Source organism: Balaenoptera borealis, assembly GCF_965194805.1.
Source record: "Balaenoptera borealis genome assembly, chromosome: 16".
In the NCBI taxonomy this organism is placed as follows: Eukaryota; Metazoa; Chordata; class Mammalia; order Artiodactyla; family Balaenopteridae; genus Balaenoptera; species Balaenoptera borealis.
The window spans coordinates 41926435-41952432 of NC_138872.1; the positions used below are offsets into that span (position 1 = coordinate 41926435).

Consider the following 25998-nt stretch of genomic DNA (forward strand, 5'->3'; position numbering starts at 1 on the left):
ATGACATTTTAAAAGTCCACTTCTGTATTACATATTCCAATCTAGTGAAAATTAGATTTACTCTATTTAGATTTGGCATCCAACAGTTGTTGGCCATGGCATGTGATGTAATTTTAAGCTGCTCATGTACGTTTAGAAGGAGATTGATTTACAGCAGTCTTTGCCTGAGACAAGCACAATTTAAACTAATTCCTATTGATTCAGAAACATTTTGAAAATTCTTAAGCATAGAAAACTTTGGATACATTTGAGCCTTTTTACTAAGCATTATTGTCATGTATATAAAAGCATGAAGCTGTTAATGCTTACAGTTCTTTCCCTGGCATCTTTGTTAGTCACTGCATACCTAAAGTCTAATTCCTGCTCCAGATGCTGTGATGTCTGCCCAGCTGTTCCGAATATATGCTATTTGCAAATGGCAACATAAACAGCATATCCAGAATATTGTACAGGCTGGGACTTAGCCATTAAGGCTAAGGTATATTTAGTGTCAGGGATAATCTTGGTAAACTGTAACCCAGATGGAGTTGAGGGATTGGCAACAGGTATAGCAAAGTGCCCCTTAAAACAGCCAAATGAAGAAATTATTTATTCCAGTGTTTCCATATTAGCATATACTGTATACTACAAATTGAATTCCCTGTGAGTGTACGATCACTGTGTGCAGTTTATAGGGGTGTCTAATATTGCACATGAATTAGTTAAGCAGACCAAATCACATCAGATTCTTTATCCAAGTCTTTTAGCACATGGCATAGTTCTGATTGTTCTGTGATTGCAGAGTAGCCTTGTCAGAACCGCTCAACCTGGAGTTTGGAAGTGCTGGGTTCCAGGGTCTAGAATGTCTACGACTACCCTATGACTCTCAATTAGGAGACTCTCCCCACCTAATCCTGTATTATTCCTGGCCTCTCAATTCAGAGTATTGAAGATGCCTGCATTTTAACTGTCTCTGTGCTTTGCCAAAAACAAAACAAAACAAAAAGGATCCTTTATACATGGTCTAGGACTATTTGTTCCTCAACTTTTCCCCAATACCTATTAACTCTCTTTACATGTACAGTTTGTCCTTCCTCCCTCCTTCCCTCCTTCCCTCCCTCTCTCCTTTCTCTTTTTTCATTTCTTTCTTTCTCTCTTCCTTCCTCCCTCCCTCCCTCCCTCCCTCCCTCCCTTCCTTCCTTCCTTCCTTCCTTCCTCCCTCCCTCCCTCCCTCCCTCCCTCTCTCTTTCTTTCTTCTGCCTGGGTATTCTTTTTTTTTTTAAATTAGTTATGTATTTTATGCATATTAGTGTATATACGTGAATCCCAATCTCCCAAATCATCCCACCACTACCCCCCACCCCCACTTTCCCCCCTTGGTGTCCATACATTTGTTCTCTACATCTGTGTCTCTATTTCTGCCTTGCAAACTGGTTCATCTGTACCATTTTTCTAGGTTCCACATATATGCGTTAATATACGATATTTGTTTTTCTCTTTCTGACTTAACTTCACTCTGTATGACAGGCTCTAGATCCATCCACATCTCCACAAATGACCCAATTTTGTTCCTTTTTATGGCTGAGTAATATTCCATTGTATATATGTACCACATCTTCTTTATCCATTCGTCTGTCGATGGGCATTTAGGTTGCTTCTGTGACCTGGCTATTGTAAATAGTGCTACAGTGAACATAGGGGTGCATGTGTCTTTTTGAATTATGGTTTTCTCAGGGTATATGCCCAGTAGTGGGATTGCTGGGTCATATGGTAATTCTATTTTTAGTTTTTTAAGGAACCTCCATACTGTTCTCCATAGTGGCTGTATCAATTTACATTCCCACCAACAGTGCAAGAGGGTTCCCTTTTCTCCACACCCTCTCCAGCATTTGTTGTTTGTAGATTTTCTGATGATGCCCATTCTAACTGGTGTGAGGTGATATCTTATTGTAGTTTTGATTTGCATTTCTCTAATAATTAGTGATGTTGTGCCTCTTCGCCATCTGCATGTCTTCTTTGGAGAAATGTCTATTTAGGTCTTCTGCCCATTTTTTGATTGGGTTGTTTGTTTTTTTAATATTGAGCTGCATGGGCTGTTTATATATTTTGGAGATTAATCCTTTGTGGATTCATTTGCAAATATTTTCTCCCATTCTGAGGGCTGTCTTTTCGTCTTGTTTATAGTTTCCTTTGCTTTGCAAAAGCTTTTAAGTTTCATTAGGTCCCATTTGTTTATTTTTGTTTTTATTTCTATTACTCTAGGAGGTGGGTCAGAAAAGATCTTGCTTTGATTTATGTCAAAGAGCATTCTTCCTATGTTTTGCTTTACGAGTTCTACAGTGTCCTGTCTTACATTTAGGTCTTTAATCCATTTTGAGTTTATTTTCGTGTATGGTGTTAGGGAGTGTTCTAATTTCATTCTTTTACATGTAGCTGTCCAGTTTTCCCAGCACCACTTATTGAAGAGACTGTCTTTTCTCCATTGTATATCCTTGCCTCCTTTGTCATAGACTAGTTGACCATAGGTGCGTGGGTTTATCTCTGGGCTTTCTATCCTGTTCCATTGATCTATATTTCTATTTTTGTGCCAGTACCATATTGTCTTGATTACTGTAGCTTTGTAGTATAGTCTGAAGTCAGAGAGTCTGATTCCTCCAGCTCTGTTTTTTTCCCTCAGGTTTGCTTTGGCTATTCGGGGTCTTTTGTGTCTCCATACAAATTTTAAGATTTTTTGTTCTAGTTCTGTAATGCCTGGGTATTCCTAAGGTGACTAGGTAGAGAAAAATGCATAATTTATTAGCCATCTCTAACACATGCACATTTAAGTAGGACTTGAATATGCAAGTCAAATAATATTCTAGAACTTAGTAAATCAGTTTTTATATTCCAGATTATTTTATCATTACATCTAGAAAACAGTGGTGTCTGCACTTATATACCCTGGATACTGTTAAAATATGCCACTGGACAGAAATTTGATTCATTAACTTTTGGGGATCTTGACCTTTTAAGTTGATCTTTGTCCATTAAATCTAGAGCTTCCTTGAAGCCCCAGACAATAAAATGGTATCCAGCAGGGAAATGGTAAATGGTCATAAATAGTGACTAGAACTGATTTTTATTAGCTTGAATGGTACCAGACTAAGAAAATTATCCATCTGGGTCAGGTAATCCGTCTTTCTGGAAAATCACTAAACTACATTCCTAATAACACAGATAATTTCCTTTTATTGAATAATTTCCTCAGCCAGTAAAGAATATAAAAGCCTGGGGGTATTTTGAGCATATGGTTTAGGGACATCATTCTAAACCATGAACTACCAACAGAATTTCAATGCAATCTACGTAAAATAATTTGCTTCTTAAGTGTTACAAGTATAAGCAGGACATTTCTCTAAGGGAGCAGGGTATTTCTACAAAAGCTTTTGCTTTTGAGTGAAAGGTCAGAGCTGGAGATTAAAAAGCTTTTCTTTATCCTTGTCTTATAGCCCTGATGCGTCCATTTCCAGTTGCCAACTGTCAATTCTCTCTTGACACAGTTGATTTCTCCTCCCACATGAAACAATTTCCTCACTTGGATTCCTCCTACCTCGCTGACTGTTCTTTTCCATCTCTTTTGCTGGTTCTCACTTGTATCACTGCCCCTTTAATACTGAAGAGCTCTGTGGTTAAATCCTTGAATTCTTACCTATCAACATTCATTCTTGGTGATCTCAGCTAACCTAGGGCTTTATATGCTAATAAATCATAAATTTATATTTCATTTCAGACCTTTCCTCTGAATTACAGACTTGTACATTCAACTGCCTACTCAGTATTGCCACTTGAATCTGTAATAAGCATCTGAAATGTATCATCTCCAAAATGGAATTTCTTATTTAGTACTATGCTGACCCTCCAGAATATACCCATACATACCTTCTCCCACTTTTTCTCTTCTCAGTCCTTGGCAATCCCATTCTTTCATAGTTCAGGCTAAAATCTTTACCTTCTTTCTCTTAACTTCTATGTTCAATTTCTCAGAAAATCTTGTTGGTTCTACCTTCAAAATATATGCAATATCTGATCATTTCTCACATCACTTTATTAACTCTACTCTGGTCCAGTCATCTTGATCATCACCATCTCTCACTTGGTTTACTGCTCTATTCTCCTAATCTTTTCCTCGCTTCAGACCTTGTCTCCTATACGTTATTCTCAACATTGCAGTTGGAGTGATTCTTTGAAAAATGTAAGTCAGATCACGTCCCTCCTCTTCTTCAAACCCTCTGTTGACTCCTCAATCTCATTCAAGTCCTTACAAAGTCCACAAGGCCCTACCTCATCTCCTGCTGTTTTCCTCCCACCCACTCCACCCCAGCTTCACAAATCTTCCTCTCCCATCACCTGGAAATCTCTTTCTTTCCTTCCCCCACTTCCTTCAGGTTTCTACCTAAAATTCAGCTTTGTGAGTATAGTCTTCCATAGCCTCCCTACCTAAAATAGCAACAATTGGTCATTCCATAGTTCTCTCCTTTTCCTATTTGTCTTTATATCTTATTGCCATTAGACATACCAGGCATATTGCTCAATTTGTTTATTGTCTGCCTCTCCCACTGGAAGGTGTGCTTTATGAGTACAGGGATTTTGTCTGTCACATTCGGTACTGTATCCTCTAGAATATAGCAGGCTGTCAATAAATATTATTTGAATGAATGAATAAATTGCCATGGCAAATGATGTTCTCCTTAAGGTCTACATGATAACCTAAGCCAACAGTTCCTTTTCTATTGATTCCTTTGTTCCCCCCCATTTCATTTGGAGATATGAATTATGGAAAATATGGCAGGAAATAAATTATCTGAAGAGTCTGAGCCAAGGAGGAGGGGGCTGATGTTCTCAGGCAGAGTTAACTCTGGAGAGGCAACTGCTTCCAATTTGCTATAGAATACCTTAAATTTCTCCAGAATGTGACATTAACTCAGAGCTGTCCAGGAGGTAGGAGTATCTGAGAATTATCTTTAACTCTGAGATGAGCAAACAGTGTTTTTTTTTTCTCTTGCATACTTACTCCAGGGGTCTATCTTGTCGAAACATCTAAGATGGGTGATTGCATGGGCCTCCAGGACCATTCTGAATTACAGGCCATCTGCCTCAGGATTTCTCAGACTGGGGGAGAAAGAGGAGAATCTCCATAAAAGTAGAAAATGATTCATCTTATATTTCTCTGCATTTTTTCATCAATGCCCAGTCTGGAAAGAGATTATGACTGTTGGTCATTAAAAAAAAAAAAAAAAAAAAAAAGTTCTAAGTTATGAGCAATCCTTTCTGAGTCTTTTAGGTCATATATATTGTATATCATGATGAGCTGATTTTCCTTATAGATTGTGTCTCTTTTCAACTGCTGTAAAAGTGTTTTAAATTAGATCAAAGCTATTTTTAGTTTTCATAAAATTGGTTTATAATTAAAATCATGTTTTTTTTTTAAACTTAAGCATATAATATAAAACCATAAAAATACTACTAGATGGAAGCAGAGTTAAATATCACACATATAGGAAGTCTAAGCAGTATCAAAGGAATGAGAATGATGTGATTATGAGCTAGGGAAGGGCAAGTGAGAGCATTTATCTAAGATCCTTTGCGGAGACAGACTCATTACCCTTCTATATGTAGTTGTTAGCACTTCATTCTGAATCAGAACCCTCTGGGGTAGGGAACAGGGAGACTCAAGCAAATATGCTCTTGGTGCTGGCTCTTTATCCTCCTTCAACAGACACTAGCACCTAGACTGAAATCGGAGCCTAATCTCTGATCTGAAGACACACAGATGAAAGCCAAAATGCTACTGTGTTTTCTGTCACCCATTCTGTTTTCTGCTTGTCCCAAGTTACTGTCATTAAAACAGATATGAAAAACATCAGGAAGGCTGAAAGGAAAACTACCAATCTAATAAACACCATCAGCCTGGAATATGCTTTATATTCCCAAATGCCTTGCCTCCTCAGACTCTGATATTTAAAGGTTGGGTTAAATAGCTCTCCTTCTGAATATAATGTGTTGGCACATTTTTTTTTTCTTATTCACTTCTCCTCATGAGGCAGGTGGTTGGAACTAGGTAGTACTGGTCTTTTATTGCCATCTTTAGAGAAAATCTGTTTCCATATCCTGTATTCACCAGAGGATAAGCTCTTCTGGGTTTTTCCTTTTGCCCTTTTGATATACGGGAGTTAACAGTTCTGGTTGAATTTATGCCCATTTCCAAATGCTTTCTTTATACTTTTTAGTCTTATGTAATATAACATTGTGGTGCTATTGGGATAATAAATCCAGGAAAAAGAAAACTCACCTTACTTACTTACTGCCCCAGATTGATCTTAGCTTCAGAAGATTAACCTCACATAGGGGTTACACATAATGATTACTTTATCCACTGTGCCTGATCACCAGAATGCTGTTCTACAATGAAAAATTTGGGGAAATTTCTGATGGCACAACTTAATCATCAAAGTGCCAGTGTTTAAAAGGCCATTACATGTTTCTGTCTCTGTCCATTGGTTCTGCATGCGTCATCATCTTTACAAAGGAAAATGACATTTCCCCTGTTGGAAGTTGGCAACATACACATAGAAGGCTTAACTTGTATGTTTCTTTGCACATGAGACTTTTGAGCTATTATATTCCCCAGAAACCCTGGTCATTCAGAGATTTGTGATTCATAGTATGGAACGTGCTTTGCCAATCTTCCTTTTGCACACAGTGTGACAACATTCTCTGCTGTGTTCACATGACCTTTTACATTTATTGTACAGCAGTATTTGCATTTGATTATTTGACCATGTATCTTAAATTATATCCTCTGAACAAGATGTCTTGGTGTACCTCCTTGGAGGAGATGCAAAGGGAGAGATACAGGACAGGATTTATACATTGTCTGATTCACAGGGATTTATGAAACATGTTCCTGACAGCTCTGGTGAGTCTAATGGAAATGACTTTGGAGACAGACTGTTCTGGGCTCCAGTCTTATCTCTGTGGTATACTATGAATTTGGACAACTTATTTGGCTTCTTACAAATAAAACAACGTATCTGAATCAGTAAGGCACCAGGACAAGTAGCCACTTGGTGGTGTTAGTTTTCTTTTTCCCATCTTTCTGGTTCCCATCTTCACAATTCTGCCTCAATTTTGAGTTTTCTATAGGTAGTACTAGGGTGTCTTTCACTATTTTTATTAATTGAGAAGTTTTTGAAGTATATTTTTTTAAAGGAAGCAGTATGTTTGAATGCTCATGCAGCCCCAAAGAATTATATGAAAAAGACAAACGTAGTATTGTCATGCCAGAGAGATTACTTGAATTAATAAGAGTCGAATATCACAGGAGGTTGAAATTAGAGCCAACCCAAACTGCTGGATGCAATTTCAACTCTTCCAATTGACGTGAATATTTTTCTTCCCGAGGAGGGGAAAAAAGCTGTAGCTTGCTGTATCTTGTGTTTGTCATTTTTATGTGGGCTGGAAAAGGGAGGGAAAAAAAAAAAAAAGACAAAGACAATGGCTAATTATAAGAGTTTACTTGAAACATTCTGAATGCTTCAAGAAATAAAATTAACTAACTTCACAGTTTTACCAGATTGGTGATAATTATATTGGGCTTTTTGTGATTCCAGTGAATATGGGTTTTAATAAAATACCTACTTTTATTGTCAGTTCACTCTTTGCATTATTGTGGGAGAAAAGCTCCTAGTGTTCAAATTCTTTGATATTCATCAACTCATATGTATTATATATTATTTGAAAAAGAAAATTCACCTTATATATTTGTACATATAAATATATATAGTACTTATATATTATATAGAGATATATAAAATAGTTTCAGTAGAATCTTGCCTTTTCTACCCATTTAAGATATACTTCTCAAGATATACTGTGGGTGGATCTTAAGGTAAGAGATTGTCTTCTGAAGTAAAGTAAAAGGAAAAAAAAAAGTTATTACAGCTGGTCCTGCCAGAGGATAGAGCTTTAAGAAGCAGAGAAAAGGAAGACCACAGCATAGACCATATGTCATCAGCATACTTGGTTGCCTACTACAGAATCCATTCTGTATAGTTCAAGCTGAGAATAATACAGCCAAGGATGACATAACTTGAAAAATGTTCAGCTACAACACGGAGTGTCTGAGCAGAACCACCACTGCTGCTACGACCCACATCTTGACACATATTACATTAAGGTTTAGGTACTCTGACACAGCTCCTTAAAAGAACTAAATACTCTGCCACCATGCTTTCTTAAAGAGCCGTCCTTTCATGCAGCTGATACACTATGTTGTTTACTTTCATCTTCAAGGTTCACACAGTTGAATCTTCTTGGGGGATCCATATTACATGCCAGCCCTAAGACAACATGAGAAGTATGGTTTTTAGCTCTTTATCTTCTGTAGTATAGCTGTGAAAGTAAGCTGGAAAGTAAGTGGAAAGGTGGCTGATTAAACCACTTGTCCTTATCTGCCACTGATGGGATTGGACTGAAAGGTATTACAGGTGTTGCAATTATCTGTACATCTGACTATTGTGCATTATTTTTTTAAAAATGTAAGCACACCCAGACAGAAGTGAGACTTCCTGAGTCAGCGATCTGTAAGGACCAGAGTTGCTTGCTTGGTTTTCCCTACCTCTTGTCTTGGACATTAGAGTTTTTACTAAAATAAACAGGTAGGACTCATCTAGTCCAAAGATCCAAGTGTAGCCATATCTTTTGTAAGGTATTTTGTAATGCAGAACTTTATAAAGGTAATAAAAGCATTGGTTAGGAATGAGCGAGCCTTTCCTTTGGAATAAGAACTACGTACATTGTATTTCATATTAATTTAACTGTAAATATACAAAACAGACTTCAGTGGGTGTACCATGGGTTCAGATATTAAAGTCTAGTTCTATTTCCTTAAGGAATGCCTGAAGGAATATTTCCATTTTGTTCTGTTCTAGACTCAACCTTGTCCAAGTTCTGTAAATCTGTCTGTAAACCTTGGCTATTTTTACTCTACATTGGCCCATGTTAGAAGGTCACTTTCTTTTTCCGGGAGCTCTATTACTATTTGCAGAAAATAATTGCTTTTTTCTTATGCACTTGATTAAAATTCTCTTTGAGGTACCCAGGTTTTATGTAATCAACTCTGCAAAATGCTGGGGATCAACTTTACTTGTTAACCCAGGAATGGCTAGACAGTACTGTTGCCCCCAGACCCCTTTAATCTGAGTCCATTCTTATGATGCCCCGCATTTTCTGTGTTGGCATCCATGGTACCCAAAAGAAAAATTGGATTTCCTAGGTTGAGCAGAAACATGGACGTTATGCTAAATTCTGGGTAGACGCATTTATGCATTGTCTTGCCCACAGGCTACAAGAGCTCAGGGGTGTTGCTATGTCACCATTTTATGCCACCATCCCATCAGATCCAGAAGTAGTTGGGCTGCATGACAATGTAGGTGCAGAATAAGCATTCTGTCCTCGCAGGCCTACGGCCTTGCCAAGTAACCAAACCCTAAGAAACCCTGGTAAGTCACCTACCAAAATGTTTCTATTCATTTGTAAACAAACTTGTGAAGCATAAAAAAATATATATAAAAAAAAAGGTTTTAGAGATATAGATAATCGTTAGTTAGGATTTAGAATTTACTAAGAATAAAATCTTTAAAATGTAGTGAATTGAAAGATATTTTTAGTTCTGGAAGGTATCTAAGAGTCACCTAATCCAACTTTGCAGAAACCAAAGCAAGGAATAGTTAAGTGATTTGCCCAAGATCACATAGCTAGTGAGTATCAAAGCCGAGATTAAAATTCAGGTCTCCTGCCAGCCTGGCTGGGAATGTTTTAAAGGTGCTTAAAGCCAAAGCATGGGCGCTAAGTCCCCACCATCCTATATGAGTCATGTGCATGCATGATGCCACCTGCCAGAAGGGGCAACGCTCTGAAGGATGTTGTCTGTATGAAACAACCATGGAAAAATCAACATGTAATATGGGCCTCATTCTCAAGCCCCTCTTCTCAGATTCACTGAAGGCTCTCCATTTTGTGACAAAACTGGATTTGAAGTATGTGTAATAAATGACACTGACATTATTTTCACATCTAAAAATACCTTAAGAGCACTCTTCCTGTTTTAAAAAAATAGCTTTCCATTAGCTTCAGCTAGCCACATTAATTGCTTACACTTCAAGCATGATTTTGTTTGGTTTGCTTTGCTACCCGATCCTCTTAGGGGGAAAGTAAGGGAGGTTCATGAAGGGGTTTAAAATGAGAGAAATTAATTGTTGAATTTTTATACTTATCAGTAAGTGCTTTATATATATATATGTTTGTATGTATGTAAGTATGTTTGTATGTAAGTGAAAATATGTTTGTATGTAAGTGAAAATAATTGTAGTCATTACATTCCTGGTTTTCACAAACTTTGTTGGCAACATAGAATCATTTTCCATCAGTGTATAAAAAGCCATCTCTGAGTTTTTAAGTGTTTACTTGAATAGGGGAAAAAAAAGAGTAGGGATTAGCAACATTCGTATTAGCTGTGGGGTTCTGAGCTTGGATTCTAGCTTTCAGCTATCCAGGTTCAACTCCAGATCTTCCATTTCTAAGCTGTGAGATCCTAGGCAAGTTACTTACCTTCTCTTTAGCTCAGTGTTTTCATATGTAAGACGAGGATGTGAATAGAACCTACCTTTTAACAGTGTTGGGAGATGGAGCTGATGTTTGTCAAGTACCTGCCATGGGCCTTGCTCAGAGCTAGTGCCCCATATTAGTATTCAGCATTTCTAGTTTCTGTTCATATTGTTTTTTTATTCACTCAGAAAGTATTTATGGAGCACTTACCACATCCCAGGCACTGTTCTAGGCACTGGAGTCACAGAAATGACAGATGAAGTCTCTATTCTTAACAGAATTCTGAACATTTTCTAATACACAATAAAAATCCGGAGGCAACCAGAAAATGTATACACACAGAGAAAATATGATTTTCTCTAAGAAACTTCGTGATAAGTTTGGGGAGACACACTGTAAAGAGTTTTAAGTGAACTTCAAATAATTTTTTAAAAATAAATATAAATGAGTAAATACATTCCACATAGCTTCCAATTATTTATTAAATGTTCCCAATTAAAAATATCAAAGAACTGAGAAAACGGTTAATAATCTAGGGTCTTACCTAGTAGGATAAGTTCCCGGAACTGGGGCTGCCCCTGATTCTGGGAAGGAGAGGACCAGGCGTTGGCACAGCTCTTATATGCTGTTCCTCATTCCTTGAGGGAAGGGAGTTGCTGGAAGTTCTTGTCAGGGGCTCTGCAGATATCACCCACAGCTAAGAATTTTTCATTTAGAACCACTGTTCCAGCGAATGGAAGTGAGCTGGAAGAACAGCCATGACACTGACTCTCAGCTAAGCAGGAGTCATGCCTTGGGCACAGGTAGACTGGAAAACCTAACCATTCACATTACTTGGCTCTCTTTACTCTTTCTCTCCAGTAGATACAACTCCTTCCTTCCCTTTTGATGCATCAACACAAAAACCTTTTGAAAGTCATCCATCTTTCTTCTTTAAACATGGATGTCTGTACCAACACCTCCATTCTGTATCTTTCTCGACTTAGAATGGGATTACAGCCCATTAAATCCATCATAAATTGAAAATATCTTAAGCTGAAAATGCATTTAATACACCTTATCTATGGAATATCAGAGTTTAGCTCAGACCCCCCTTAAATGCACTCAGAACACTTACACTAGCTGACAGTGGGCAAAATCATCTAACACAAAGCCTATTTTATAATAAAGAGTGGAATATCTCATGTAATTTATTGAGTACTGTGCTGAAAGTGGAAAACAGAATGGTTGTCAGTGTACCTGTTATTCACCCTCAGGATCGAGTGGCTGACCGGGAGCCGTGGCTCGCTGCCACTGCCCAGAATCACGAGGGAGGATCACATCACATATGACTAAACCAGGAAAAGATCAAAATTCAAAATTTGAAGCATGGTTTCTATTGGATGCATATAGCCTTCGTACCGTCACAAAGTTGAAAAATCGTTAAGTCCAAACATCATAAGTCAGGGACTGTTTGTGTTCTTCAGTTCCAAATGACCTCGAAGGATCATTTAGAGTTGAAGATTAAATGACAGAGAGAATGATAATGAAAGATGGAAAATGATATAACTATAATTTTAGCTACATTAAAATATGATGCTGATTATACAAACATAATTGTTGGGATTTTTAAATTAATATTAATAGATTAGAATGAGTAGTTTTCAGAGAGAAATTTTCTTCTGACATGACTGCATTTTTTTTTTTTTCTTTCCTTTAATGAGCATTGTCACAGTTGTCAACATCAGGCTTCATGGCTTTTGAAACCTTAAACTTTAATACAGTTCTTTATCCATGCTGGAAATTACTATCCTTTTTGGATAGATTTGAAGTCTCATTCAGGTTTCTTACAATCATATAAGCAGAGAGTGCACTATCATGATCTGTGGCAACATGGATGGGGCTGTGTGGATCATTAAAATGCTAGCAGTGTCTCTTTCAAACTGCATTCTCTACATTTTAGCCCAGAAACAAAATATTAGAATTTTTAACGTCTAAAATATTTTTAAAGTTTCAATTGTTGTAAGTGGTTCAGTGTCTCAAACTTTTATTTTAATGTCATAATCTATAATTTAATGGCCCTTTGTAGACAAAACTAATTTCTGCAGAAAATATTTAGCCATTTAAAAATACCTGGCTATTTATAGAAAAAAAATAACATAAGCCACTTTTCTTTGTGGAAGATGCTGGTTTTCTCTGAAATTTGCACAATGGGGGTGAGAATTTTTATTTATTTAAAACATATGTATAGAATATTTATTTTGTGCTAAGAACTGTTTTAAGTGCTTTATAGGTGGTAACTCATTGAATCCTCATAACCTATTAGAGAGATGGTATTATTATTATTATTATTATTATTATTATTATTATTTCCACTTTATAGTTAAGGAAACAGCTCAGGAACTCAGAGAGGTGAAATAACTTGTCTAAGGTTGTACCACTCATAAGTAGCAGAGCCAGGAGTTAATCCAGCCCAGAGTCCGTGCTCATAGCCACTATGTACTGCTGCCCCTTGCAGCATGTTTTAGTGTTACCAAGGCAGGTGAGCTCAGAAATGTACCCATCTGACCAGCCATCTGACTGCCCTTCTGGCCCCTCCAGGATGTCAAAGTTCCCTATGGACCTAAACCTCTGATGAGACAGGATGTGTACACCCATGGGACTAACACCTGATTCTAGATACATATTGAGACAATATAAAAGGGCTGAATTCTCATTAGCTTTTTTAAAAGCAGCAACTAAGCCATAACCCTATCTACTTTCAACCTGTCTTCCCATTAGATTAGGTATCTGTATCAATCATAGTATCAACAAAAAACAAATGACTCATTCAAATTAGGAAAACTTGAAATGTTTAATGAAGGGACTCTCTGGAGGGAGAGAATCATGTAGAGGGCTTGTGACCTTCAGCTGAAGACAGACCTCCAACAGAGAGGGCTCAGGGAATGAAAGCCCAGACCTTACTCTCCTCTCTTCCTCCAGTCTCCTGAGGGGACTCCCTGTTGGCTGACCAGAAGCCAGAGGGCAAGGGAAGTCATTGCTGTGGTCCACGTAGGTCAGCCTCCAGGCTTGGTGCAGGGTGATAATAAGAGGTCAAACTGAGTGGGTCAAATGTAAGATATTTGGTGCAGTCTTACCAATCCTGTACTTTACACACACACATACATACATATATACACATACCTTCAGGGCAGGATTTCCTATTCTTTCACTGGAAATTTCAATCCTGTATTTATCTCAACCTCATCAGTACCTTAGAGAGATTCTGAGAATACGAAACTTCAGCATCACATGTATCTTGTCTTTTTTGGCACATTCTTCAAGTCTGTTAAGGTCCTTTTGAATTCCAGTTTGGTCATCCAGCACATTGAAACCCAGTAGCTGCCTCTCAGAACCTCTTGGAAAGATTTCTAGTATACTGATTTTTCAGGCCTGCCCCAGAGATTCAGTCAATATCAGATGAGGTCCAGGAATGCATACGTGTTTTTGATTCCCTAGGCGACCCTAATGTAGCCAGTTGAAACACAGGCATCTGGGATCCCTTGGTACGACAGCCTCAACACAAAGTATGTGACATTCCACTAGACACTCTTATAGTTTTCCCAGAAATTCAAGGATTTTCCACAATAGCTAGATGTGGGAGTGTGGAGTGGAAAATTAGAATTGCCTGGGGATCTTTTCCTAGCCTCATTATCTCACCCCCGTCTGCCAAGCTGTCCTTTCGAATCCTCTCCCTACCACCGTTGAACTGCTGTCATTGAAGGGATCATGCTGAATTCCTCCAGGCTTCCAGAGAAGAAAAAGTGCTAAGACCCCTGAATTCATCAGCAATATTCTTTATATTATTGGTTGACTTGTTTTGCATTAACTTTACTATTTACATTTCTCTGTGTTGTGCTACAAAATTATCTGAGTAGACTTTGTAAATATTATACTGAACCTAGATCATATTCACCAAACCCACCCACCCACCCATCCACCTATTCATCCTTCCTTTCTTTCATCCACACATACTAATTGTTCTAGGAGCCAGGCCCTGTTCTAGGCCTTAGGGATACCATAGTGAGCAAGACAGTTGAGGTCCCTGCCCTCTTGAGCTTACATGCTAGTGGGGGAAACAAACATTCAATAAGTAAATTCATCAGTAAAAAACATTTTGAATATGGATATGTGCTATGAAGGACATAAATGGAGGGATGCGATGGGCTGTAACAGATGGGTGAAGTAGGGACCATTTCAGAGAAAGCCTCTCAAAGGATGACACAAGAGTTGAAAACTGAAGGTCAAGAGGAAGCCAGCCTTGCATAGATCTGGGGGTTGAGCATTCCAAGCTGGGGGAACATCAAGTGCAAATGCCCTGAGACAGGAAAGACACTTTAGTCTTTAAACAAGACATGAGGCCATTTCTGCATGACTTGTCCTTGTCAATTCTGTGCTGACCAGTGAAGAAATACCCTTGTCTATTCTATGTCTCATAAACCACCTCTTCAAATACCTCCTGAAAAATATTACACACGCTTTTAGCCAGTCCATCTTTACTAGTGCCTGTAGTAGAGTAGAATAAAACAAACACATAAAAACTGCTGGTCATAAGCCTTGGCAGTAAATATTGGTACCTCCTTCCTCCAGGGGCTGCTGATCCAAGTTATGTGGGTCCAGAAGCTTCTACAATTTCAAGGGCCCCCTTCAAGAAAAATAACACAACATTGCAAATAAAAAATTGCTAGGGCCTCACCCATGCAAGTGAAGGGCCCAGAAGCTTAAGACTAATTGGCTTCATGGTAGATCCATGTCTGCCTGGCCCTTTTCTGCTGTCAAGAGAGTGAATCAGATCACAGAGAGAGCCCTGGGGAAGAGGCCTCGCAGGTCCCAGGGCTGTGAAGGCCACTGTTGCCCACAAGCAGTGAGGAAGCCTGCCCCTCCTGCCAATAACCAGGGCACCCTGACGACGTGGTTAAATCAGAACAAGTGTTCCTCTCCCTCTCCTCACCAGCTGTCTTGGAGAACAGGGTCCCCTGTTTTAGGGTCTCCTGCCCCCAACTTAGTCTGAGGAAATAAACCAAAGAAAAAGATGTAGCCTGCCACTTTGTGGTTTATGAGGAAGCTACCAAAGGAAGCTTTAAGGAAATAAAGGAAGATAGGCTAAGTAAATAAATATCAAACAATACAAAGTAGGAAGAGTTTAGTGCTGAAAAAAGGCAGACGGAGAAGGGGGTGGATAAGGACGGAGCTAGTGGAGAGATCTGGGTAGGAGGGTATATTGGTGCACTTAGAGGAGGAGGACTAGGATATGGGGGGTGGGGGAGTTAGAGACCTAGTAAGGGCTGGGAGGGGGGTGAAAGTAGTGGGTGAAGGCAGCCAGATGATGGTAGGAGGTGGGTGTGCAGGTGGAGGGGAAGAGCTGGTGGGGGGTGGTTTAGTTGTAGGGCAAAATAGGGATTCATTTGGGCCTCTGAAAAGCAATTCTTCCTGCCTTGTACGAAGTGCTTCATTTCGTAATTAGTTCTGATTCTCAAAAGAAAGTTCTTGTGAATAAAGAAGACTCAGACCTCTTACATTATCAAAACAGAGACTTATCGTCGTTACAGTCAGAAGCTCTGCCCTGATTCTGGCCCAGTTTGAGGTAAGGAAACCATTGGTTTTGACATTTGGCTTCCAGGCAGTAATAATGAGCTTTTTTTTTTTTTTTAAATGGTCCTTTTTTTTTTTTAATTTATTTATTATTTATTTATTATTATTATTTTATTTTGGCTGTGTTGGGTCTTCGTTTCTGTGCGAGGGCCCTCTCCAGTTGCGGCAAGCGGGGGCCACTCTTCATTGCAATGTGCAGGCCTCTCAGTATCGCAGCCTCTCCTGTTGCGGAGCACAGGCTCCAGACGCGCAGGCTCAGTAGTTGTGGCTCACAGGCTCTAGAGCGCAGGCTCAGTAGTTGTGGCTCACGGGCCCAGTTGCTCCGCAGCATGTGGGATCTTCCCAGACCAGGGCTCGAACCCGTGTCCCCTGCATTGGCAGGCAGATTCTCAACCACTGCGCCACCAGGGAAGCCCAATAATGAGCTTTTTAATTAGCATCACCATCCTGGTTTTCTGTGGGCCCTCCAACAATGCACAGCTTTTTCTTACTCTTGGAGGTCACTTATTACCTTTCACTAAATATCTGGTATCAATCTTTGTCGTGCTTTTAGAATCCTATATATTAAATGTCATATGACTTACAATGGCTTGTTTTAAATATCCAATTGTTAAGACTTAATATATACAGTGCAGTTCTGAAACAGAGAAGAAGAGTTGTCTTTTTTTCTTTGGGGGGTGGGGGTAAGATGTTTGATGTGCTCTGAGAATATGACCTTTAGGAAACTGAAACCAAACAGAATTTGTGGTCAGGGAGAGATTTCTTTTCGAAAATATTCTTCCTCTCATGATGTGTTGCAAATCAAATGGCTTCAGAGCCATTGTGTGATCAGCACCGAGGACAGTCTCAGATGTTACTGTTGAATGGCACAGGCGAGCCTGAGATCATCCTGAGCCCCTGAATGTCATTTTTAAAAAAGGCTTAGTTGTATACCCACGTGTGACTTTTGACTGGATGTTATGTTTAGATTTACGTGTATGAGCCTCGATTTTTCAAAAGAACAGAAAACTATTTTGTTTCTGAAGGTTCACACTTTTGGTTGTGTTTGCACAGTGCCTTATATCCGGACTACTTTAATAGGTGAAATCATTTGCAAAGAAGGACAGCCATTTCCTTGCCAGGGCACAGTCCAGTATGGGGGTTTTCTAAATGCTAATTAATTCCAACCTCAACTATTTCACCTGCTCTTTCAAAGGCTGGCAGCTTGTATTCATCACCTGAATGACAGCTGTTTCTAACCTCTTTTCCCTGAAAAGAAATAAAGAAATTAAATAAACCTTTTGCATGCTAATCAGTGACATTCTGAAGTGACAGTTGAGAAGTGCTCCAGTATGTGTAAGGCAGGCTTGAATTGAAAGATTTTGTCTACATCAACCAAGTGTCGAATTTTGACTTGATACTTGTGAGGTGTAGGGGGAGAGGGTGGCAGGCAACTGATGAGAAAGTATTATCACAAGTGAGGATGTGGATAAGATGAATCATTGAAACAGACTTTATGTATATTAAATGTCTACACTGAAGCGATTTGAACAATATACATTTTTATGCAAGTTGTGTAGGCTTTGCCAAAGCAACTTAATACAGAATTTTTTTCTCTTTTTATCCTTTGGATTTTTATCCAAGTCAATATGCAGGTAGACACAGCAAGTGCTTTATAAGTTGTTTTTCCTTTTGAGTTTAGTCACTCTATTTAATTGTCTCATAATAATGGCTGATACATATTGTTCCCCAGTCACAGAGCTGTCTTTTGTCAAAATGGAGTTTGTTTTCTACTATAATTTCAATGTCTACTTTTTATAATCATGACTGGGGTTAAGAGCATTTGACTGATTTTCCCCTAAACAAAGTAATTGCTGTATGAGAAATATCTTCTCATATAATAAACATGCTCCTTGTGCAGTTTTGTTTTTGTTTTTTTAATTAATTAATTGATTGATTGATTGATTGATTTTTGGCTGTGTTGGGTCTTCTTTGCCGTGAGCAAGCTTTCTCTAGTGGCGGCGAGCGGGGGCTACTCTTCGTTGCGATGCGCGGACTTCTCCTTGCGGTGGATTCTGTTGTTGCGGAGCATGGGCTGTAGGCGCGTGGGCTTCAGTAGTTGTGGCATGCAGGCTCAGTAGTTGTGGCGCACCGGCTTAGTTGCTCCGCGGCATGTGGGATCTTCCCGGACCAGTGCTCAAACCCATGTCCCCTGCATTGGCAGGCGGATTCTTAACCACTGCACCACAGGGAAGTCTCCCGGTGCAGTTTTGAACAGGATTATTTACCTTCATGAGGGACCAACATCTAGATTTTAATAGTGGATTACGTTCCTTGATTTGTTTAAAGGCACCTGCCACTGTTACCTTCCGCCTGTTCCTGACTTTCTATAAGGCCCCAGGTAGTATTGTTCAGCTGCAAGTTCTATATATCTCAGCGTATATGTACTGCATTAATTTAAATACAAAAAGTTATGTTCTTTTTTTCTTGATGTTTTAGTGTTATTATAATTAGTAATTTACTGTCATATGGCAAAATTAACTTCTGTTGGTACGCAGTTCTGTGAATTAACACATATATAGCTTTGTGTTATCACAATTAGAATATAGAACAGTTTTATCATCCCCTGAAGCATCCTTGTATGCTATTCCTTTATAATCAATTGCTCCTTTCACCCCGGCAACCACTGAGAAGGTATTTTCTTGGTATTAAAATATGAAAAAGAAGATGAAGATGAAGAAGAAGAAGAAGAGTAGGAGGGGGAAGAGAGGGAGGGGAGTAGGAAAAAGGAAACTTATGGCTGCAACCCAGTGACATGTTCATTGAAATCTTATTGGAGATTTTATGCATGTGCCAGGTAAGATTGTCTGTTGAAAACTTGACATCACTCCCACTTTCCTGGATCAAGAAACACATACCCCAGGATCCTCTTTCCTTTATGGTTGGGATTCCAGATTGCCAGTGAGAACTGGTGTGGGAACTGGGAGGCAAAAGACGAGCAGCCGGATGTGTGGGCAGACGTGGGATTCCTGGTGGCTTTGTGGCTTGAGGACCACTCACGTCACCGCTGCAGATGGTGACCACTGGTGGAATCTTTCCAGAGACTTTGCAGAACGGCCTCCCCATAAGCCTTTGAGAACCACCACTTTGGTGCTTCAGGAAGAGGTCTCCAGGTCACCTCCTTGTCCTCTGACTGCAGCTTCCCAGAACTTCCGCGTGACTTTCCTGACCTTTATCCTCTCCAGTTGCCCATCATTTGTGTAAACCCTAATTCTTATATTAAACCCACTGTTCCTGGAATATCTTCAGGTGGCTTGTATTCAGGCCCAAATCCAGACTAATAAACTATACTTTAAAGAGCAGTTTTGTATTTGTGGCCAGCCTTTAAAACCTAGGAGATTTCTTTTTGAGGTCCTAATTGCCATCTTTTCTTTGAAAAGAATCAGAAAATCAGGAAACACTGGACCAGCATTCTTGTCCAAAGACAATCACCTGGAACTGAGTAATAGCTGACCCCTTTAGAAAAGATATGCTCCTCCATTTCACCACCCAGCCCACCTCACTCATTATATCGTCTTCCTGGACTTGGCAACCTTTGCATTTGTGCCCCTCCCTCTCTGAGTAATATCACCTTAGTCTAAGAAACAGAATTTAATACAATAAATATATTAGTCTTACCAATTACAAAGCTGTTTCCTAGGAACTCCTCAGTATCTGGAGATATGCAAGATGAACCCAATGTCTTCAAAGAGTTTGGGGCAAAAACTGAAGGGCATGCAAATAAGCACAGGACTTTCATATCATAACAGAGCATGTGGAATGATCCTTTTGTAAAACAAAAAAATAGGCTCACTAGCTCACTATTTAGGTATTTTTAAATTATCCAAATAGATTTTTCAGATTGCTTTATATGGCAGTTTCATTTGTTATTAATGCTCTAATTCTTATTGATAAATTTTATCTGCATTTCATTAGGAATTTCATAAAATGTAAACTTAATGAATGTTCTGGAATAAATGCAAATTAATTTTTTTCAAGTAAGTATTTATTTGTTTAGAATTTTTTTTTTGTTAATCATTGTCCTTTTTTTAACATATGTATATATTTAAATACATATATATATGCATTTCTTTATAAAAGGATATATGTCACAAAAAAATTGAGCTTAAATATTTTCCCCCAGATATTGCTCAGAATAAATACAAATATCATTATTAGGTTAATTAATCCTACATGAAAATAAATCCACACTTAAAGTTGCTTAATTAGAGTGTTAACCTGCTCTCTTTTAAATTTATTTTTTTATTTTACTTTGCTTGATGTTTCACAAATATGATAGTATATAATTTTCGAAGCAGGCTTTTTACTTTATGTTGAGGTGTTTTTTAATATGTTAAAGTAAAAATATGGTAATAAACCATTGATCACTGTAAGGTCAATACCTGTTGAATTTTGTTTTGTTTTGTTTTCCTCCAGATTAAAGTAGACCTTGTTTTATCAGTGTAGAGAAAAGAATGTAGGTGCTTCATAGTGGGCAGATAATAGCACACTCCATATAGTAATTCACAGAAACTCCTTTTTAAAAAATTTTTTTTTTTTTAATAATTCACTGTCTGATCTCTTTTTTGGAGGGGAGGTAATGATCTCCCCCAGTTGCTGTTATAATTATGGGCAATGTGTACTTTGGTATATGTAGGTACGTCTGTATATAAATATATATATATATTTTCTATTTTTTGGTGGAGACAAAGAAGACATTTATTTGGGCAACTCAAAAACTTGTGCAAGTTTGATCCTTTCCAGATGGCCATATATCTGGCCGCCAGATCCTTGGCTCAGCCCCTTCCCTGTCTCCTAAATATCTCTTTGTGCTTTTCTGTGAGTAAAGCACATCTTGGAATTTGTGGGAGTTCCCTGTTAAGGCAGCTCCCAGTTTCACAGAGCAAGCTGGGGAATAACTTCTGTTGTCTTGCAGAAAAGGTTCACATAATTCAAAAAATGTACCTATTTAAAAAATGCATTTTGCCTTACAAGGATGTATCTTCCTTTGCTATAGAGGCAGAGAAGCAGAGTGAAGTGATTAGACATTGAGAAAGCCAGCACAGCTCAATTTCTGGCTCTGTCATTGACTGGCTGTGTGTCCTTGGTGTGCTCTGCAAACTCCCCGAGCCTCAGTTTACTTTCCATACATGGGACCACCAGCAGTACCTACCTCACAAGGCTGGTGTAAATCATAAGTGCAGTGATTCACGTGAGGGGTGGAGTAGCACTGTGCTTGATTCACAGCAAGGGCAGCAAGCAGTGACTAATAGTGATAACATATATCGGTGCGAGGGCGTTGGTACTAAGACAGTGGTTCTCAAATTTGAACGTGCATCAGAATCACCCAGAGGGCTTATTAAAGCCCAGATCTCTGGGCCCCACCTGCAGAATTCTGGTTCAGTAGGTCTGGGTGGAGCACCAGAATTTGCATTTCTAGCAAGTTCTCAGGTAACGCTAATGCTGCTGGCCCTGGGACCACACTTTGAGAACCACTGAACCAGGCGTTCATACTCCAGACTACTCCTCTTGGGTAGTTTGGTCAGGGGTCAGAAGAAGGCTTAGCTCCTTCAGCCTTCGGACAACATTTTTAAAACCATGACCCCCTTGGCTCAGTGCTGACCCAGTATGTATTTATCAAGGTGCCACAAAATAGGAATCCCTGTCTTGACTCACAGCTCTCTCAGATATTTACACCCACATATACGGCATTCTACACCTCGTCAACACTTCCTCTCTTGGTTTACACATCCTGAACCTTCAAGGAGCCGCTCACTGGCTTACGCCAGGGCAACTGTCACTCGAGGAGCTCAGCATGGGAGTGTCACCAGGCTGCCTCAATCTCAATCTCGCTTCCCTTCGGCACAGAGCCAATGTCACAACCCCTGTGCCCACACCGCTGCCGATCGCAGTCGCGTTGGTGCAGATTTCACTGTGCCCTGACTACTTTGCAAGAGAGAATCTTTCCCTTGGATTCTGTCAGAGGAGTGTTGGCATATGCGAAGCAGACAGTGCACAGATACTTGAAGGGAGTGGGGAGTGGCTGTGAACCAAACGTTTCAATCCCCTCGCACTTAATTGAAACGCTTGCCTTGCCTTGGTGGCACACTATTCCAATCAACCTCTTAACTAGCGGTGGACCCTTCTCGAACACCATTTGCTTATTTTGGCTTCAAATGTGGGTGGCATCTGTCACTCATTATTTGTGACAGGCCTTCGCTAAGTGCTGTACATACAACATCTCCTTTCATCTTTCCAGTGAGTCTATGGCCTGGGAAACGGGGTGGCAAAGGCATTCACGTGACAACAACTGAAACTGTTCCCAGGAGCTCTGATGGAAATATCGACCCACCTCTGACCTCTTGCCGATGCCCTCCATTGGCGAAATCTGTGGTGCTGCCTGCAGAATCAGCCTCCCTGGGCCTAGAGCAGGGTAGAGAATCCATCAGGATGCAGGCAGAGGGCAAATAACTAGTTCCTAGGGGAAAATTTAAGAAGCTAAGGCTTTGCAGTATTAAGGACCTTGCCCAAGGTAGAACTTTTACCAAGTAACAGAACTGGGACTTGAACCCAGGACCGTTTGACTCAAATTATAGTCATGTCAGTGGAGCATACCTTCCTTTTAGGAGTCCGAAAAACAGGTTGACATTATTACAAAACAAATTATGTGTATAATCAGTGTTATTCTTTCAAGTATATGAGTAGATGGAATCCTCCAGGTGAAAGTGTTCTCTCCTCTATTCTGAGATACCCTAAAATGGAAGGGTCAGTAGTCACTTATTTGTGAAAAATGTGCACATTTTCCCCTCTGATAGTCACTTGGTGCTGAGTGCAACTATCAGAATTATGCCTTAGGGATTTGGCTTTTCTCTGCCCCTGGGCATACATTTAACCAAGACCAAAGCGTTCACTTTAGTTCCAGAAAGATTCTTTTTTTCTCTCTCTAGAATCAAAACTCAAGTGTGGGTGCCTAAAAAGGGAATTGACTTTTCAAAAATAAAAACTTTATACACATCTGAGTTTGAAATTTTTAACTCCAGTTTAAGTTCAGCATAGAAAGAATACATGATCACTTAGTGGAAGAAATTCGTCTTTAAAATAAGGTTATTACCTTGCTCTCACAGAGCACCCACTTTCTGAAGAATTCCTTCTCCCTTTCAAAGGCAGAGTTTTATTACTGAGTTTCCTGTAAATGTTCAAATGTGACTTATGGGTCAAAAAATCACAGTTTAAGTGTATTGGATGGATTTTCAGAAATAATTTATAAAATAATTTTAGGTCACTGCTTATTTCAACTGAAGCATCCACCTAACAGTGAATAAAAAGTATTGCTGATGCTTGGGTAAGCTGACTGCCTGGTGAGCTAGGCTCCTTTTAAAGAATATTCTCTCACCCATGGTAACAGACATGACTGGTTCATTCATTTATTCATTAATTTTTTTCTTCTCTATGTATAATTGAGTGCCTATTATGTGACAAACATGACGCCTTAAACATGCTTATATGTTAATTTTACACTTGGGCAAAAGACTGCTGTGGTAGGTATGATTGTTGAGAGTGCCTGTCATGTGCCCAGCACTTAATACATAACCCTCCAAGCTTCTCCACGACCCTATTATGTTCTTACAATAATTTCCACTTTACCCTTGTTCAGCTGAAGCTCAGAGAAATTGAGCAACTTGGTGAAGGTCACAGAGTTAGTACATGGTACAGTTGTTATTTCAACTCAAGTACATATGAAGACAAGTACTCTGCTACCATATTTGTACCTATTGTCCCTTCTTGAGCATCTGTGAGGTTGTCACCTCAGCTGAACTGTTGGCAGTCGGAGACATACTGGATCCTGATGTCTCGACTTCTGAAAAATCTAATTATTGAAAACTTGGGACCGGACTGAAGTAAGAGTCGGGATCATATTAGGGTAGAAGGCTCTTGAGACTTGGACCATAGCAAGGTTGGGTTCTTTCGTTCCATGCTACTCGAATGGCCCATGCTGTGTTTTCCAGAATTCACACTGTCTGCAGACACTGGATGCTCGTTAGGGACCCCCTTACACTCCCTCTGGTCCAGGGGAGATGATTCTTCTACCAGTCTCCTCTATTATGGGACATGGCCGTCTTACCTGGGCCTAAGGGAATGACTCGATCAGAATCCCAGGATTCAGAAGAGAGAACTGAATCCACGGTTTCATGGGACTTTGGCAGGGCTTAAACACTAGGATTCTGGAATCTTTGAACAAAGTAAGGATGACCCCTCTAAAGCCAGGGATCTGGTCCCATTAATGAACCAGCAAGCCCAGTAAGAGCTGGGGACATACATAGGCAGGACCACAGTAGGTATACTTTGACAGTCATGATTTTGTTAGGTTCATTGTTTCAGAGGGTGACGCAAGGATCTCTGGGGAATAAGGCCCTTGTTCTAAGCTTACTCCTCTGACTACCTCTGGACTTCAGAGTCTCCACTAAAGGGAGTGTCTGGAATTTGGAGAGAGGTAGCTTCTGTTATTCCTAGAGATATTTCCTGGGCCTCAGGGCAACTGGAGGCCTGTTTTATGGATAATGTTTTAGTGGCCAGGAGAATCTGCTCTTTCAGGCTATGGTCCTCAAACTTGGAAGTCATGGAAAGGCTAAGGACGACTTATTGGTTTACTGGGTCTGGCTTTTTATGCCAGGTCACCAGGCAACTGCTTAAATTTAGTGTATCTTCCTCCAGTATCAAGCTTGTACATAGAGAACCAATGTAACCCAACAATCATCAGATTTCTTTATGTATCAGTGGTAGTCAGTTGGGGCATGAGTCTTGAGCATGTAGATTACAGGGGTGGAGTGTTTGAGCCTTGACTTACTGCAGTGGTCTGTGGAATTCATGAATGGACCAGCTCTGGACTCATGGCTGCTGTCTAGGAGGTTTCAGAGCAGGTATCAGATCCCTGTACATAAAGGAATTGAAGTTCAGGAGCAAAATATCCAGTCCTTATAGAGCTGGGGTATCAAGTAGATAACTCTCCATGGGTGCGGAAGCAGGAACCCTGTTATGGGTAAATCAAGTCCACAGCTAGACTTGCGCTTTGCTCAAAAATGGTGACTAGGTTTCATCTCAGGCACCTCCTTGATCAATCAGTAATGGCTGCTTGGAGCACTGTGAGGAAAAAGATTCTGAGGCTCTGCCTCAGCTCAGTGAGGAAGGATGTCATGCTTGATTCATAATGTCTGTCATCTGCTTGAGGTAAGCGAGGAGCGTGGCACATGTGCTGCACGTTTGTCATTCCTGATTGGCTTTTGGAGCTACTGCTGTAGGGCTCTGAGGGTGGCTTCGGTCCCCACACTGGGCAAGACAAACCCAAACGGTGAGTAAAGTCACCCAAGCAGCCCACTTCTCCAGCACAGCTGTTTAGAACTACTCCCATATTTTCCAAGTTCATGAAGTCATGACAATCCTCTGTGCTCAGAAGATAACCTCTTTGGCTTTCCTGAAAGGAAGGAAGACACTGGGCGAAAGTTCCCCTGCTTTCCTGGCACCATCACTCAATGTCTCTTATCTTCCTCCATCTTTCCTCTTGTGTGTTTTTTTTTTTTTTTTTTTTTCCGTGACAGAGGATGAAGCATCCTCCCTCCAATTTAGAACTGGCTTCTCATCCTTTTTTCCCAGGCCCATTACTCATAACTTAAAAGAAAATAGCTGATGTAGAGAAATAAGGTTTGATTGGCAATGGATTCCCGATCTCAGAGGCCCCTCCCACACCATCCT

At 39.8% G+C, this 25998-nt stretch overlaps 1 protein-coding gene and 1 long non-coding RNA gene across 9 annotated transcripts in view; both read left to right on the forward strand.

Annotated features, from left to right (window-relative positions):
• MACROD2 (mono-ADP ribosylhydrolase 2) overlaps positions 1–25998 on the forward strand; it is a 1990905-nt gene that overhangs the window by 889507 nt on the left and 1075400 nt on the right. The gene's annotated exons all lie outside the window — the stretch shown is intronic.
• On the forward strand, positions 14622–19264 carry LOC309612922. Its single transcript, XR_014235413.1, has 2 exons — positions 14622–16486; positions 16523–19264. It is a non-coding gene; the product is annotated as an uncharacterized lncRNA (long non-coding RNA).